This window comes from Diabrotica undecimpunctata, chromosome 6 (assembly GCF_040954645.1).
Source record: "Diabrotica undecimpunctata isolate CICGRU chromosome 6, icDiaUnde3, whole genome shotgun sequence".
Classification (NCBI taxonomy): domain Eukaryota; kingdom Metazoa; phylum Arthropoda; class Insecta; order Coleoptera; family Chrysomelidae; genus Diabrotica; species Diabrotica undecimpunctata.
The window spans coordinates 17,315,835-17,333,401 of record NC_092808.1 but is presented as its reverse complement, the minus strand read 5'-3'; the positions used below and the strand labels follow the sequence as shown (position 1 = coordinate 17,333,401).

General features: G+C 32.8%; 1 protein-coding gene across 3 annotated transcripts in view; it reads right to left on the bottom strand.

Annotated features, from left to right (window-relative positions):
• raw (NDT-like domain-containg protein raw) overlaps window positions 1-17,567 on the bottom strand; it is a 410,674-nt gene that overhangs the window by 358,287 nt on the left and 34,820 nt on the right. The window lies entirely within an intron of this gene.

Sequence of the window (17,567 nt, the reverse complement as noted above, 5' to 3'; positions counted from 1 at the left end):
TTATCGACAAACATATAGTTAGAAGAGAAAAGCTTAAATCTCCTTCAAATATTCAGAGGATGCAAGAACTTTTGATTATTGGTAGTAGTTATCCATCAAAATAGAGCTCTACGTGGACTCTACTTTGATGGACGCAAAGACAAAACGTTAGCTCAAGTAGTTTACTCAAAGGTTTAAACTTTAGCTCAAAGGTTTATCGTCAAACAATTGTGGAGCACATAACACTTGTGCAAGAGCCATTGTGTAAATATTTCGGGCATGTGTCTCCGCTGCCCGGTATATGAGAAAGTATCAAATCTAGTATTATTCAATTGTTAGTATTCTTAATAATCTTAGTTGTTCAATTCAATTCTAGTATTATTCAAAGTTTAATTAAATTACAAGAAATTGAGGCTATTGGATGTGACGGACCAGTCGTAACTACTGGCGTTAGGGTGGTTTAATACGACTATTACAAGAACATCTTAAAAAACCGCTTTAGTGGTTTGTATGTATAACATTCAGATGAGCTACCCCTTCGACATCCTTTTCACCATCTTTATGGAAATACTTCTTTACCTAGAGGATTTTCAGGTCCTATTGGTAAGCAATTATTACAATGCGACCAACTGACGATCGTTGCGTTTAAACAAATTAATGGCAATTTACCCACGATTCCCGAAAGTATTTTGGAATTACAATATTATATATCCCTTGTTCATTTGCCCAATACAAGGGCATATTGGTCAGAAGAAATTGGCTTTGAGAAAATAAAAAATACTATGTCAGTCAATAGGTACGAAACAATCAGACAATTTTTACATTTCAATAATAACGAGAATGCCTTATCTTATGACAATCCAAACTACGATAGAGTTTATAAAATTAGACCAATTATTGACCACCTCAATAAAGCATTTTCGGATGGAATTCCTTTGGAACAATATCTGTCGGTCGATGAGCAAATTTGTTTTACCAAAGCTATGCATTACATGAGGCAGTACCTTCCAAACAAGCCACATAAATGGGGTTTTAAATTTTTTGTCTATGCTCTAGCTCTGGATACGCGAACTGCAAATGTTGTGGTGAGATTGGTTAGAATTGTTCCCAGGAATTTGAAACACAGGCTTTATTTTAACAAATATTACTCTTCTATACCTCTCCTTGTATCTTTCCAAACAACGTATTCACAGTTTAGGAACCGTAAGAAGGAAGAGGATTCCAAATTGTAAGATTCCGGATAAAAAGGCTATGCAAAATTAAGGAAGAGGAACTAGTGTAGAGTTTGTTGCTAGATGCGATGGTGTGGAAATAAGTAGCTTAGGCTGGAAAGATAACAAATTAGACACGTTGGTATCGACTTTATAGTCCGAAGGTTGCGAAGTTCCCAAAACTACTGCCAAGAGATATGACAAGAAAGAAAATAGAATAAAAGAACTAAGGTATCATGTATTGTACAAGAATACAACCGTCATATGGACGGTGTCGATTTGTTGGACAGCAATATGGGACGAAATAAAATGAAAGGGGTAAAAAATTGTATTTTAGACTATTTTTTCATCTACTAGATCTAACCGTTGCTAACAGTTGGATTCTTTATAAGATTTCAGCTGAACATAGAACTGTTGCGATACCTAAAGTCACACAATCTCAGTTTAGAGCACAATTGGTAGAAGCATTATGCAGGACAGGAGACCTTCAACAAGTAAAACTGAGGAGGGGCTATAGCTAAAGAAGAGAAAGGACCCACCATAGACCATGCCAATAAAGGATGTTCAATTGGATGGAATTCACCATTGGTCTCTATGGTCCGAAAAACCAAAAAGATGCAAATTTCTATAGTGCAATGGCTATACACATGTGTTCTGCGAAAAGTGTGGTAAAAAGTGTGGAAAAGTCACTAAAACGAAGAACTGTTTTAAAAATTTTCATTGTTCCTAAATATTGCTTCAAGTACATCCTTTTTTTGCATAATGTTGTTCATAAACAACACTTATATTTTTCCAAAATAAAAAAAAATTGCTCAGAATTTTTTTTTTTGTTATTTTTTCCCATAAAATAACGAAAATCCAGTCCAGCGTAAACTTTTTTGCAACGAAAAATAAAAAATCATGCAGTGAAGGGTTTTAAGAGCTCATACTTCTAAACTAATTTCAATATAGTTCTTTTTTGTTTTTATTTGAAATATTTCAATCTCTCCAAATTGAATTAAGATTTTGTTTTACTTCAATTTCTCTCAATTCGTCACAGTCTTCTCTAAAATAGAAATCTTCTCTTGAAGAGAGAAGCTATACAAATCATCCAAAATATTGACCCAAATACTGTATACTTAGAAATGCGGACTTTCGCGAAATACTTTCACTAAACGACTGATATCCTGGACATCCAGAAAGGAAGTAATTTTATTTTTGTGTTTAATATTCAAACTATCCACAACTTAACAACATTGGTTAAAATGCTGACTCAAGCCGCGTTTACACGATGACAATTGGAGAGACAATTGTCAGAAGACAACTGACTGGCATGAAATTATTGTCTTCGTCTAAACACTTCAGGCCAATTGCCTTGCCAACTGCCCTCACAATTGGCCCAAAATTCCGTTGTCTCCGGGAGTAGACTGAGGACAATGAACTGCGCCCAGTCAGCCCCCCACCACTCGAAATCTCAATTGTCGCGACAATTGGCGCCGTGTGAACGGTGTAGGCCAGTAGTGCTATCTTGTTTATTCACCAGTTTCCTCATCGGACACAACAGCGGCCATGTTTTAGCTGTCTATTGCCATGGCAATAGTTGGCCACATATAAACATCTTCTCGTTCAACTGGACTGGCCTCCGACAATCCGCAACCACGTGATGACAATTGTCCAATAAAAATTGTTTCGCCAATTGTCATCGTGTAAACGCGGTTTTACAGCGCCTCTTTTTAAATAAGCCAACGAGAGAGCTACTATTAAGCCGCGTTTACACGATGACAATTGGCGAGACAATTGTCAGCAGACAACTGACTGTCATGAAATTATTCTCTTCGTCTAAACACTTCAAGCCAATTGCCTTGCCAATTGCCCTCACAAAATTCAGTTGTCTTCAGGAGTAGACTGAGGTGAGTCCCCCACCACTCGAAATCTCAATTGTCGTGACAATTGGCGCCGTGTGAACGGTGTAGGCCAGTAGTGCTGTCTTGTTTTTTGCCAGTTCCCTCACCGGACACAACACACAACAGATAACGAGCAGTCGGCCATGTTTTAGCTGTCTACTGCCTGCTTTAGCACTGAACCAATGTGAAAATTACATTTTAATCATCATAAATTACTAGCAAGTTTAATGATTTCCATAGGTTTCTCGAAAAACCCCCAAAAATTATATTTTTCGTCTTCCTTTATGAAAGCAATTTTAAATTGATTTTTGTTTGATTTTCTTCTATTCCAAACGTTTTTTCTAAATGAATAGCAGTAGCATAAGTTTAACTAAAGCTAATAAAAAAAATTAAAGCTAAACTAGCAACTTAAAAATGTAAGAAGTTTTTGATTTCATGCTGCCCATAAATAACGAGATCCGGTAATTATTTTTATGGATTTTAATTAATTGTTTTTAGTTTATAGACTATTTTAATTAAAATAATTATAAAAAATCGATAATATGCATTGTGTGGGATTGCCTAAAAGTATTGCCAAGTCTTAGTATAAAAAATCATCTTTCTAGTAAACACGCTTAAAAACCCACAGTAAACTATAAAACGCCAGTACTAAGTCTATTGCAAAAAAAACATTTGTGACAGACCGAGTTATATTTTCAATATGAAGAAGTTAATAATGTTTGTTATTACTGTATTTGTGGTCGTTTTGGTAAGAATCTGTTTGATCAATTTATATATGCTTCTATTTTTCCTACAGTTATTTATTATTTTCTAATTTAATTGTTTTCTTGGTACCCCATTTTGCTTATTTAAAGTACGCCTCAGCGTGTTTAAATTCAACTTTCAAAAACGCGCTTGTTTTAAAGTTACCATGGCAACATCAACAGTTTTAAATATTGATATGGCGAGACAGTTGTTCGAACGCTAATCAAAACTCAAATATTTAATTAAAATCAAATACGTCACATTTTGAGGTTATGTTGACTGATTTATTTTATTCAATTTTATTATATTGCGTTTTAATTTAAAATAAACCATAATTAAACTCTTTCTGATATTAATTTCATGTTTTTATTTACAAATCAATAATAATAATAAGCAATTTTTAATAATTTTGACAGCTGCTGTGACGTATTTGCTTGTAATTAAATATTTGATTACAATCAAGTTTTGATTAGCGTTTGAACAACCGGTCGCGGCCCTTAATCTTTTAAAATGTGAAAAGTACAGTCGGCATTGTTTGAAATATTGAAGATTGTAATTTTAAATTTGTATTTAATATTGTAATTAATACTACCGACATTCTCGGAAGGCAATTGGGTTGTACTTCCATTAATGGCACTCCCAATAATGTTTGAAACGTTTTTCTTATTGGTAAAGGTCGTGGCATATTATCGTGCACGTTGCGTTTCCAGCACATAGCGTTTAGTTTCCGAAAAATATAATTTAAATGGTTTTAAATATGAACAACGCATACTGGAACATAGTGTTTCAGACACTTAACGTTTCCGTTCAGTATATTTGAAAACAATATTTTACTGATGCCGACGGCTACGTAACGAGTCGTAACCGGTTGGTAAGGATAATGTGAATTAGATGTCCGTCGTTTTTCCCTTGTTTATTTAGGTATTTGTTTGATTTTGATACAGAGTATTTAAAAAAATAATTTTCGAGGCTATTTTGTCATTTATGCATGTGTTTTTATTGCTTTGTGATAATTAATCACGGAAGTGATAAACAATTAGGACTTTTGTACGGAAGTGATACCTCTTCTTTTTAAAAATACTTTAAACATATTTAAACTGAATCCTATTAATTCTAAAATATCCATAATAATTTTCATCGTCATCAATTAATTCTCTGTATAAAGTCCAGTATTCACATGCCTTCTTCCTTTCTCTTAGCATTAGATGTACTTCAAACCTTATTTTTAACACAGTTTTTCATTCTTCATCGTTAAGTAAAAGAGCAATTGCACATAATTTTTGTCGAGAAAAGCGAGATCATATCTTCACCGAACCAAACTGAAACGTTCTATGTATGAAAATGTGAACGCGCAGCCCAATTGCTGGAGTGGAAACGCTACGTGCCGGAAACTATACGTGCACGATAATATTCCGCGACCTTAATACTCTCTTTAACGTAATCAGTCGCCACAGTTGCCGATTTCCGTCCTACTTGTCGTTGGATTTGATTTATTGTCATGCTACTGCTTAATACGACGTACGTCCGCCATAATTGTAGGGAACGTACGCCGAAACGCTTGTCCCGTGTATTTCTCATCATCATCATCATCATCATCATCATCATCTTGGTGCTACAGCCCTTAGAGGGCCTCGACCTTCTCAAGCTTTCTACGCCATTCTATTCTGTCCCTCGCTTGCATTTTCCAGTTGCCGACTCCGATCTTCTCGGCATGTTGTGTTACCCCGTCCATTCACCTCAGCTTTGGTCTACCCCGTCTTCTCATTCCCACGGGTTGCGCTGTTAGAATCTTTTTTATCATGTTTGACTCAGGGGCCCGGGCTACATGTCCTGCCCACTGCAGGCGGTTTCGCTTAATTATAGTGGTAATATCTTTACCACCAAACGTATGCTTGTAGATATTCTGCAGTTTAAAGTTATATCTTCGCCTTCATATTCCGTTCTCACAGACCGCTCCGAATATCTTGCGTAGCACCTTTCTTTCAAAAATGGATAGAGCGGATTCATCTGTTTTCGTTAGCGTCCATGCCTCTGATCCATATGTGAGAACGGGGACTATCAGTGTTCTATACAGCCTTATACGAGTTTTTTGAGACAGACGTTTGTTAGCTAAGTACTTTGATAGACCATGATAACACCTGTTTGCAATTATTATTCGCCTTTTTATTTCCTCAGATGTGTTATTATTGGGGTTAACCGATGTCCCTAGATATATGAACTCTTTGACTGCTTCGAAGTTTTGGTCATTGATGATTAAATTTGTGTCAACATTTCCAGCTCTTGTGTTTGTGTTAGTCGCCATGAATTTGGTTTTATTTTGATTTATATGTAACCCCATTCGTTCTGCTGCTGCTACTAGCTCGGTTAGGATTTCCGCAGTTCTCGCCCTAGTTCTTGTTATAATGTCCACGTCGTCTGCATATGCTAGAATTTGGACTGATCTATTAAATATTGTTCCCCTGCTATCTAAATTAGCGTCTGGTACAACTTTTTCTAAGGCGACATTAAAAAGCTGACACGCCAGCGCATCTCCCTGCCTTAACCCCCTATGTATTTGAAATGGGGTTGACGAGTCGTTTTGAATTTTTACTGCTGATAGCATCTTCGCCATTGTCAGTTTTATCAAACATATGAGTTTTTTGGAATTCCCAACTCATTCATAGCGTTGTAAAGACTTGGTCTTAAGACACTGTCATATGCCGCTTTAAAATCGACAAAAATATGATACATATCTATGTTAAACTCTTGCGCTTTTCGAGGATCTGTCGTAGTGTAAAGATCTGGTTAATGGTTGAACGTCCACGCCTGAATCCCACCTGATATTCTCCTAGAAACATGTCAGTATAAGGCTTTAATCTCTCGTGCAAAATATTTGACAATATCTTGTATGCTGTATTTAGGAGAGTTATTCCGCGGTAATTATTGCATTCCAGTTGGTTTCCCTTTTTGTGTAACAAGCAAATTAAGCCTAAGCTCCATTCTTCAGGCATTTGCTCCTCAGACCAAATTCTACAAACAATTTCTCGCATCACCTTGGTGAGCTGCTCTCCACCGTGCTTAAATAACTCTGCTGGGATGCCATCGCTACCTGGGGACCTATGGTTCCTTAGTTTTTCTATAGATATTTTCACTTCATCTACCGAGGGGGGTTCCACGAGTTCCTCATTTCGGTATTCCAGGTGTTTTTGTTAGTAGGTTCCCCTTCCAGAAACTCTCGAAAGTGCTCTACCCATCGTAAAAGGATATCCTCTTTGTTGGTAAGTAAGTTACCTTCCTTATCATTACAATAGTTGATTCTTGGTTTGAATTCTTTTCTAATAATATTTATTTGATGATAGAACTTTCTTGTTTCTCCGTGACTCATATGGCTTTCGAGCCGTTCTAATATGTCCCGTGTATTTCTCGGGATCGTCAAATTTTAGATAACGTGCAATTTGCAAGGGACCTGATCCAAATGAATTAACCAACTACTTGATTAGTGCACTTCCCTTCATCATACTCTAAGAAAACTCGTGCAAATTCTGTTCTGGTCGAAATTTCCTCGTCACTTTCAACCCTGCAGTCAATCCAATTACCCAGATATCCAAAGTGTTCCACCCTTTACATGATGTTGTTATCTAATTTAGAACTGAGTCTTCGATATTAATTTTTCCGACCACCATCCATTTTGTTTTCTTTGCGTTGATTGTTAAGCCCTTTTTAGTGCATTCGTTGTTTACAGCGTTCAATAGAGCTTGAAGGTTTTCTAGACTCTCTCTCATTATGGCGGTGCCATCTGCGTATCTGATGTTATTAATAATTTCACCACCGATTTTAACAAATTCGCAACCATTATTTAACGCTATCTCAAAACTTGTTCAGTGTAGGCATTAAACAACATCGGTGACATAACACATCCCTGTCTGACACTTCGGTTAATAGAAACTTTATTTTTATTTTTATTACTTTACCATAATTTTTAAGAGGCTGTTAGGATAATGAACGTACTATATTTGTGAACTCTCTATAACTATAATTTAGATTATATTCTAAAATATATTCAAAATATTAATACATTGTTGCAGGCTGATACCACAAAAGAACAAAAGAGAAAAGAGGAAATGGATAATTTGAGAGAATATTTAAATACGTGTCAGCAGGATTTCGGTGTGTTACCGGGTTACATTCTTACCAATGGATATAAAAACGTAAAAAAGGAAGACGAGAAGTATATAGGCTCCATTATGCTCTGTGTATATCGCAAAGTAGGTCTTATGTCAGAAAATGGAGATTTAATTGAAGACAGAGTTCGCAGATTTTACATAAATCTACGAGGAGATTCGAGACGCTCAAAAGAAAATATAAAGAAAATTTTGACTATATGTACACCGCCTATTAATGATACTCCCCAGTATAAAGCTTTCTTTTATGAATCTTGTTTAGACAAACACAAATTAACACGTTAGGCGTATTTTTCACTTAATAAAACTATAATAATTGAATTAGAGAAGATGTTTTGTTGAATTAAACTATAATAAACATTTACTATGTAATCCCAACCTTATTTTTACCAATTAATAAATTTATTAATTAAGGGAGATTAAACTTATAGAGAGAAGATAGAATCCCTTAATAAAGCGATAAACGACATTAAAGACAATTTTATGAAGAACGAAGAAGGTAAGAATAAGACATGGATGACGACAGAGATTCTGCAGCTGATGGAAGAAAGAAGGAAAAACAATAACAATAACACTTTATGTATAAAACATTACAACGAGATATACAGAGAAAGATCAGAGAAGTCAAACATAAAGAACTGGAGAAAAGATGCCAAGAATTCGAAATTCTACTATCTTTATATATCCGTAAATTATTTATCAATTTTAATTTAAAAAACGGGAAAATAAAGATATTCTTGATATAAAAATGATATAAATATTGTTTATGTGTTTATCTCTTAAAAGCTTCAGATATCTGCGAAAAATTTTGCCGTGAAATCGATGATTTTTGCATAAATAGACTGGGCTACCTATCGGATGCCAGGTTAAGGGATAGCCTATGTAAAAACACCGATAAATATTGGCATGCGTATCAAAAGAATTCAAATATTTTAAATCTATGTAGTAATAGTAATTTTTATGCTCTTGTATAAAACATTATAATTACTTCTAAATTAAATCCTAATTACCGTCATACACATACCAATATACTAATAATTAAGATATTAATTGGTAAACAGTAAATAGTTACTCGTTAAAAAACCACAATGGCTTCTATTAGGTAAGACTTTGTTATGGATCTTACCACAGGTAAATGGATCGATGATTAATACTTTATTTAGACATATTGTGAAATAAAAAGGTTTCCGATATAAGTAAGGGTTAAAATTAACTGCTGATTCACCGGGCTATTCATAGGTATGAACTAGAGTAAACTTCTGAAAAAAAAGTTTGTATGCTTCTGTGAATATCACTTACAATCGATAGCGGTATTACCTTTTTGTGTGTTGGTCATTAACTTTGACAGAAGGCCAAGAATTTCGTACTGTTTGATGAATCATATTTTTTAAACGATATAAATAAGTGATTAATTATATTGTTAAAAATCTTGAAGTCCGATATTTAGTCTAGGGGCAAAAGGGGGTTTAGTGGCCGATTGAGATCTATGAGATTTTATAACTGTTTTTTACCCACTGAATTCGAATCTTTAACATGATAATCCGAATTTTTGAACAGGAATTTGTTATTAACAATTCATTTGTTTAAATTTTTATAACTAATAAACTAATAAAGATATCGTCTTTTTTCAAATCATGTTTTGCTTTTTTTAAATAAACAAAACAACTTTGAAAAATTAAAATCGGTCTATTGCCTAAGTAGTAGCTGAGATATTGCAAATTTATTATTAAAAAATAACAAATTATCGACTATACCAGACATTTTTACTTATAACTTTGCTTTTGATCAACATAAAAAGATTTAAAGCATTTCATTTTAAAGCTATGATTATGAGCTTTAAATAAATTTTGAAAAATAAAATTTTATCATGAAAAAGACAGTCAAGATTTGATTTCACGTCCAAAGTGTCTATGTATCTGTTTATACGTATTTCGCCCTAATAGGGCTCGTCAGAACAGCTATTCATAGGCTTTCTCAACGTGAAAAATAAATCTTTTCTGTCTTTAAGAAGCAACAATAAAATGGCTTCGATATGGACGCAATAGCGACATCTGATAATAAATCCGTAAAATAGTTTCGAAACACAATTCAGATTTCTTCTTTAATCTGAGCCTTCTAAAGATTGCAAGGCAAAACAGACGTTGATAAAGATGTTAATAGAGACATGGGGAATCTAAAATTTGAAATAAAATGAAAAAGACAGTCAAGATTTGATTTCGCGTCCAATTCCCCATGTCTCTATTAACATATTTATCAACGTCTGTTTTGCCTTGCAATCTTTAGAAGGTGAAGCTGATGCGTTTAACTCGCACCCGGCGAGTTGCTAGAGCGTTATTTCATTTATTTATCATTTAATAATAACACTATACGTCATCGTTTTCATCATTATCATCATTTGCATTGTAAATGTTTTTTGGGATAAACTGGGATAAAAAAGCCTTTCGTTTGACCTAGCCTTCGCTACCATGATCCATTAAATTTTTCCCATTGTCATGACGTCACAGCGCCCGTGATGATGTCACAAATCTATGGTATACACTAATTGATAGTATTGTAGGTCCAATTGATATTTCCCATTTTTCAAATAAAAATATTCATTATTTCAAAATATAAAGAATAAGAAAAAAGAAGTACTTGTGACTCGTTTGGAAAAAATATATGTGGAAAAATATAACTGTTTTGGATGGGTTGGAGTCAATAAAAGGGCTATTGGTTAACTATTAATATAAAAATGTCCTAATCTAATAAATGCTTCTCTGAAATTTTAGTATAATTTTGAAAACATTTTTTTGACACAAAAACAATTGAATTTATAAATAAGTTAAAATAGCAACCGATTACAAATAGGCCTCAATGTCATAAATGCCAACTTAAAATTTTTATTTTTGACAATTATATTGCCAAAAATAAAATTTTGTTTAAAAATTCTTTTTTGTTTAGTAACAAAAAAGAAGAAGATTTATTCACCATTGATAGATGTCTGAAAAAATGTAACAGATATATGGAAAATTAAATCAAAATGTGACATTTTACAAGTTTTATAAATTATAAAGAAATAATATAATTATAAGTTTTGCTTAGATTTTGAATTTCTGATCTTTTGTTTAAATTATTATCACTTTTGCTAATACAAACCATTTCCAAAAAAGTCCTTTTGAATTTATTACTTTCACTACATAAAATTTTAATGTTATCAAAATTCATAATATGGTCTTTATCGATTACATGCTCTGTCAAAGCACAAGATGGTTTTTTAATTCTGCAATCACTTTTGTGAGAAATAATGCGATTTGAAAGATTTCTTCCGGTCTCACCAACATATTCAGCTTCACACTGAGTACAACTAATGCTGTATACCACATTCGTTTTTTCAAATTTGTCTATAGGATATTTAGTTTTGGAATATAAAGATGAAATAGTTTTGTTCTAATGTTCTTTGTTGCTATTTTTATATTGTCAATAACCTTTAGTGTTTGTATTAATTTAGGTATTAATGATGGTATAAAAGGTAGTGAATGATAATAGATGTTCTGATTGTTAGATACAATGTTTTGAGATTTAGCAAAAAAGTTATTTATATTAACAATATTAGAAAAAAGCATCCTATGTAGCATATCTGGAGGATAAGAGTTTTCAATTAAAATATTTTTTAACAACTGAAGATCTTCTTGTAGATAATCTGGATGAGAAAGTTTTCTTTTTAATAAGATGAAAATGAACCTTATATCAGCAATTTTCGCAGTATGTCCCACAATGTTTCAAAGACAAAAAAACTTCACATGTCTCACACACGTATCTAGTTTTCCTGTCTCTATTTCTGGGACATTTTGAACATCGTCCCTGCTGATTCGGTTTCCTCTTCTTTTCAGGCAGTTCGCAATTTTCACCTAAAATCTTTCAGATACTGCTTCTCAACTCTCTAGATAATCTAGGGTTTCCCATTCTTTTTCTTTGATGTTTTTCGATCAATTGAAAACCCAGTTTCTTCAGTAAAAGCCTTCTAGCAATGTTACGACTATCGTTGTTTTGTCTGTGAATGATCTGGCTATTGATTCCTGTAGTATTCATTAGAGAGAAAAAAATTGTCAGCGACGACTGTTGCGTGCTAGATTATACGTTGCAAATAGCTCGTCTACCACGTCAACGTCAATGAAATAATTTAAGGCAGCTTATTATGAGTATTTGTTACTGTTGTATCATGGTAAAGAGACGATATAAGTAAAACAACTTTTCCTTTCTTTGGTACATACGAAAAAACAATGTATCCGTTCTGAAATCCAAATATACTGGAAAAAATTTCTCTTCCTTTCCCTCGCATTGCTGAACGATTCAAGCTTCTCGCCAATTGTCAAAAATTCAGAGGAAGAATATGCAGATTTGCAATTTTCCACAAACCTGTCGATGAAAGCTCTGATATGAGCTAGTTTATCTAACTTGACTGTTTCTTCATAGTTTCGTTTGTTATCAAATCTTGGACATGAAATTAAAAATTTGAATCGACGTTGGCTCATTGCGCAACGAAAAACGTCCATTCCTGTTCCGTTAGTGTTACTTAACTCATACAATGACGATAGTTATTTCTGAATGCAACAGATAGGTAAAGGAGCCCCAACACAGCCTTGATTTCTATCACAGATGTATTCCCATAATATGGAGAGTTCTTCCAACTTTGAAATTTTTCTGCAATTCGTTGGTTAGGATGCTTGACCAAGTCAGCAATCATTTGTCCATCAATAAATAGTAGGAAGCACTCAATTGGTGTCTTGGCATGCTTTGCGTGATTTTTGACTCTCGGTAAATTTGTAATTAAGTTTTTTGCTGTTGTTCGAACATTTCGGTTATCGGTTTCTTTAGTCCATTTCATTCCATTCTTTTCAGGATAATAACAACCTTGTCTGATACTTTCTACAACAGCTTGTTAATTTTCATTATTTTCTTCGGGTTCTTGTTTCATATCGGTATAATCGCTGTTGATACTTACATTGTCAATATTGTCTTCTCTCTCTGAATTATCTTGATTAATAAATTCGTGTTCATTTTCACACTTTTCCCATACTCATGAAATGAGCCTGCTCTTTTTCATAGTCGCCCATTATTTCCACATCTACGAGAGTGAAATTATGAATAACTCAATATAAATCGTATGTACAAGATGGCTTATCTGTGAAAATTACTTGGAAGTACGAAATAAAAACGGAAAAATAAACTTGCGAGTTCAGACACATGGGGTGTGACAAACGCCAGACAACTTGAAAGCGACACCACTCACGGTATATCTAGTTGCCAACTGACCTGACTGCATCAGGTTGTAGACAAATATGTATTGGAAAGCTACTGAGCGCTGATGTCGTTTGGAGTGAAATTTGAACTTATAACGGTTACTCTCTGAACTCTGGGGTTTCTTCTGGGGTGCTCGAATTATTGCCTGAATTCTGCTCGGCATGCATATAACAAATGAGAAATGTTCTGTTGAGGAATAAGTTCCCATTCCTCTAAAAGGGCTTCTTTTAACTGATTTAAGGTTAAAGGGCCATTAACACGACCTCGTATTCTTCGCCCAAACATGTCCCAAACATGTTCGATTTGGATTTGAGTCTGGACTCAATGCTGGCCAATCCATCACAGGAATGTTTACTTCATTTAAAATCTGTTGAGCGATTCTCGCACTGTGAGGCTTGGCATTATCATGCATCAGAACAAAGTCATTTTCAACAAAACCAGCGTAAGGCACAACAAAATCTTGAAGAATTTTATTGATGTACTTGGCAGTTGTTATTGAGCCTCTTGGAACGATGTACAATGCTGTACGTGCCTCTAGAGAAATTCCAGCCCACACCATAATTGAGCCCCCTTGATAGCCTACACTAGGACTGAAGGTACATTCTGCCAAACGCTCATGTGGTCTTCGCCATACTTCTCTCACGGTCATCTGGAGATCGCAAGGTAAACCTGGACTCATTCATTTTACTCATCTGCGTAGAACCTTCAGATTTTTATTTAATTTTATTATACATTTAATGTCAATCCTATACTGTTATCTTGTACGTTTTCTAATATCTTTAGTTAACTCCCTAAATACAGCTTACAATGCATTAAATCAATTATCAATTAAATAATTCATTTATTGTTGTGCAAACTGCATTTCCTTTTATTTTTCAAACATTGTTTATATGCATTTTTATTCTGTTCCGGGTCTATATTTGTATTTCACGTATATAATCTACATTTTCACCTACATATCTCAAATAGTTTTTACGATCAATTGTTAATGCCACATTTGATTTGTTATTTGGTTTGACCTGAAAATATATTACATACACCTTATCTGATTTATGTGCAATTTAAGTTTTATTTTTAAAGTGAATTTAATATTTGTTCATTTATGTCTGAAGAAGATTTATGGTTGTTTCGGCAATATTATAGTGGCTGGAGTTTATAGTGATACTATTTAGCCCAGTCTGGTTATGCAAAAATCATCGATTTCACGGCAAAATTTTTCGCAGATATCTGAAGCACAGAATACTAAGTTGTGATTAGTATTCTGTGTCTGAAGCCTTTAAGACATAGGTGGGGGTTACTAGATAACGAATAGATGAAAAATACTCGTATTTTTACCTTGCGTTTCTTTTTAAACAATAGTTTATGGTCACCATTTTGGTTTTTTTGTCTATAAGTTTTTTTCCTTATATTTTACATAAACAATATTTACATCATTTTTTTATATAAGGAATATCTTGATTTTCCCGTTTTTTAAATTAAAATTGATAAATAATTTGCGGGGATATTTGCAAAAAAGCAGTTTTTTTGCACTAATTTATAAATTTTATTAATTTTTTTATGAACAAAATAAAATGTTATTAATACATTTGAACATCGAGGAATTACCGTCTTTTAAATTTGTGCAAAATTTCCCCCCAATCGGTCAAATAGTTTAAAAGTCATTTAATTTATTTATCTATGGGGTTAAATATTTAAACTATCGAATTTCTATGAATGATGCTAGATACATTTAGCAAATTTCATAGGATTATTTAAGACTTAAACTATCTCAGAAGTTAAATGCATATTGCGTTTTCATCGAAATGATTTACAAAATAAACGTTTGAAAAAGGGGTATATTTTTCAAACATTGTAATAACTTCTATATTTTTCAAGCTATAGACTTGTACATACAACCATTGGATAGCTAGTAAAAAAAACTCAGATTAAAAGAAAACCTATGACCAATAGGAACGAAGTTAGGGACTATTTAAAAAAAAATCATATCTCCATTGTTTATAAACATTAAGAAGTAAAATTTGCACAAATTTTTAATGAAAATCTAAACTTTATATTGAAACTTATAGCTAAAAAATTCATCCAATTTTTCGAAATTTACAGCCCTTCGAAACGAAGGTACTTTCGAAAGATCGACATAGGAAAGTGGAGAGATAACGGAGATAGTGGAGAGAACTTCAAATTGAAGTTCAAATTGAAACACGTAGGAAAAATTTACATTATCTCGGCTTCCATTGCAGCTAGAAGCCTCTTTTTTTTTTAATCTGGAGTAGCTCGTCGAAGTATGAATAACTACATAGTTTTCACTGGCCGGAAAATATGGGAAATCTCGGAAAAATTGAGTTTGTTTTGAAATTTACCGAAAAAGCTTACTTTTTTTTAAATTTGGCTGGAATAGTCTGACGCAGTATTAATAATGATGACATAATTTTTACCCCCCGGAAATCTCGGAAAATCCCGGAAAATCAACGTATGTGTTTTTTTCATTTTGTATCAATGATGTAATATTACTTATATATTTTATTAATTAAATTTCAGGTAATTTTTTCACAATAAATTATTATATTCCTGATATTAATTATAATTATGTTGATTTTCCGGGATTTTCCGAGATTTCCGGGGGTGTGAAAATTATGTCATCATTATTAATACTGCGACAGACTATACCAGCAAAATTAAAAAAAAAATAAGTTTTTACGGTGAATTTCAAATGGACTCAATTTTTCCGAGGTTTCCCATATTTCCCAGGGAGTGAAAATTATGTAGTTATTCATATTTCGACGAGCTACCCCAGATTAAAAAAAAAGAGGCTTCTAGCTGCAATGGAAGACGAGATAATGTAAATTTTTCCTACGTATTTTAATTTGAAGTTCCGATCTCGAAAAAAAAAACGGAGCTGAAACAGTTATCGCCTCCACTTTCCTATGTCGATCTTTCCAAAGTACCTTCTTTCGAAGGGCTGTTAGTTTCAAAAAACTGGATGAATTTTATAGGCATAAGATTCAACATAAAGTTTATATTTTCAATTAAAATTTGTGAAAATTTTACTTCTTAATGTTTATAAACAATGGAGATATGATTTTTTTTAAATAGTCCATAACTTCGTTCCTATTGGTCATAGAAGGTATTTTTTTTTAATGTGAGTTTTTTTTACCAGCTATCCAATGGTTGTACGTACAAGTCTGTAGCTTGAAAAATATAGAAGCTATTACAATTGTTTATAAGTAAAAAACATACCCCTTTTTCAAACGTTTATTTTGTAAATAATTTCGATGAAAACGCAATATGCATTTAACTTCTGAGATAGTTTAGGTCTTAAAGAATCCTATGAAATTTGTTAAATGTGTCTAGCATCATTAATAGAGTAAGTTCAATAGTTTAAATATTTAGCTTCAGGGATAAATTAATTAAATAACTTTTAAACTATTTGACCGATCGGGGGGAAATTTCGCACAAATTTAAAAGACCGCAATTTCTCGATGTTCAAATGTATTAATAATATTTTGTTGTGTTAATAAAAAAAATAATAAAATTTATAAATTAGTGCAAAAAAACTGCTTTTTTGCAAATATCTCCGAAAATTATTTATCAATTTTAATTTAAAAAACGGGAACATAAAGATATTCTTGATATAAATATTGTTTATGTAAAATATAAGGAAAAAAACTTATAGACAAAAAATCAAATAGTGACCATAAATTATTGTTTAATAAAAAGCAAGGTAAAAATGCTTACAGAGTATTTTTTATCTATTCGTCATCTAGTAACCCCCAAATATGTCTTAAAAGCTTCAGATATTTGCGAAAAATTGTTCGACCTTTTTTTTGACCAGACTGGGCTAATTGTTGTTAGTATTGGTTTATGCCGGATTATTCTGGTAATTAAATATACACATAGACATTATATATGTATATCCTCACAGTGATGCATAAAATTCATAATTTTTTTCCTGATAGAAAATAATTTCATAGACCAACATCTTGGGAAAAAGACTTGTCTAATTGAACTAATTGACAATGAGACTAAAGAAAAAATAATGGAAATATACAAAAATTAAAGAATATAAAAAATATGTATAAAACATGACCAGAGTAAAGCAGAGAGAAAAATCCAAAAAATATTAAACAAAGAGTTTATGAAGGAAGATAAAATGAACCAACATAAAAATCCAATACATAACTATGCAATATTTATAAAGCGTTATCTTATAATCGTATACATAAACCTGAAGAGATTGTATATAATATTACATTAAATAAACAATAAATTACATTTTAAACCACATATATTTGATTTTTTTTAAACACAACAAT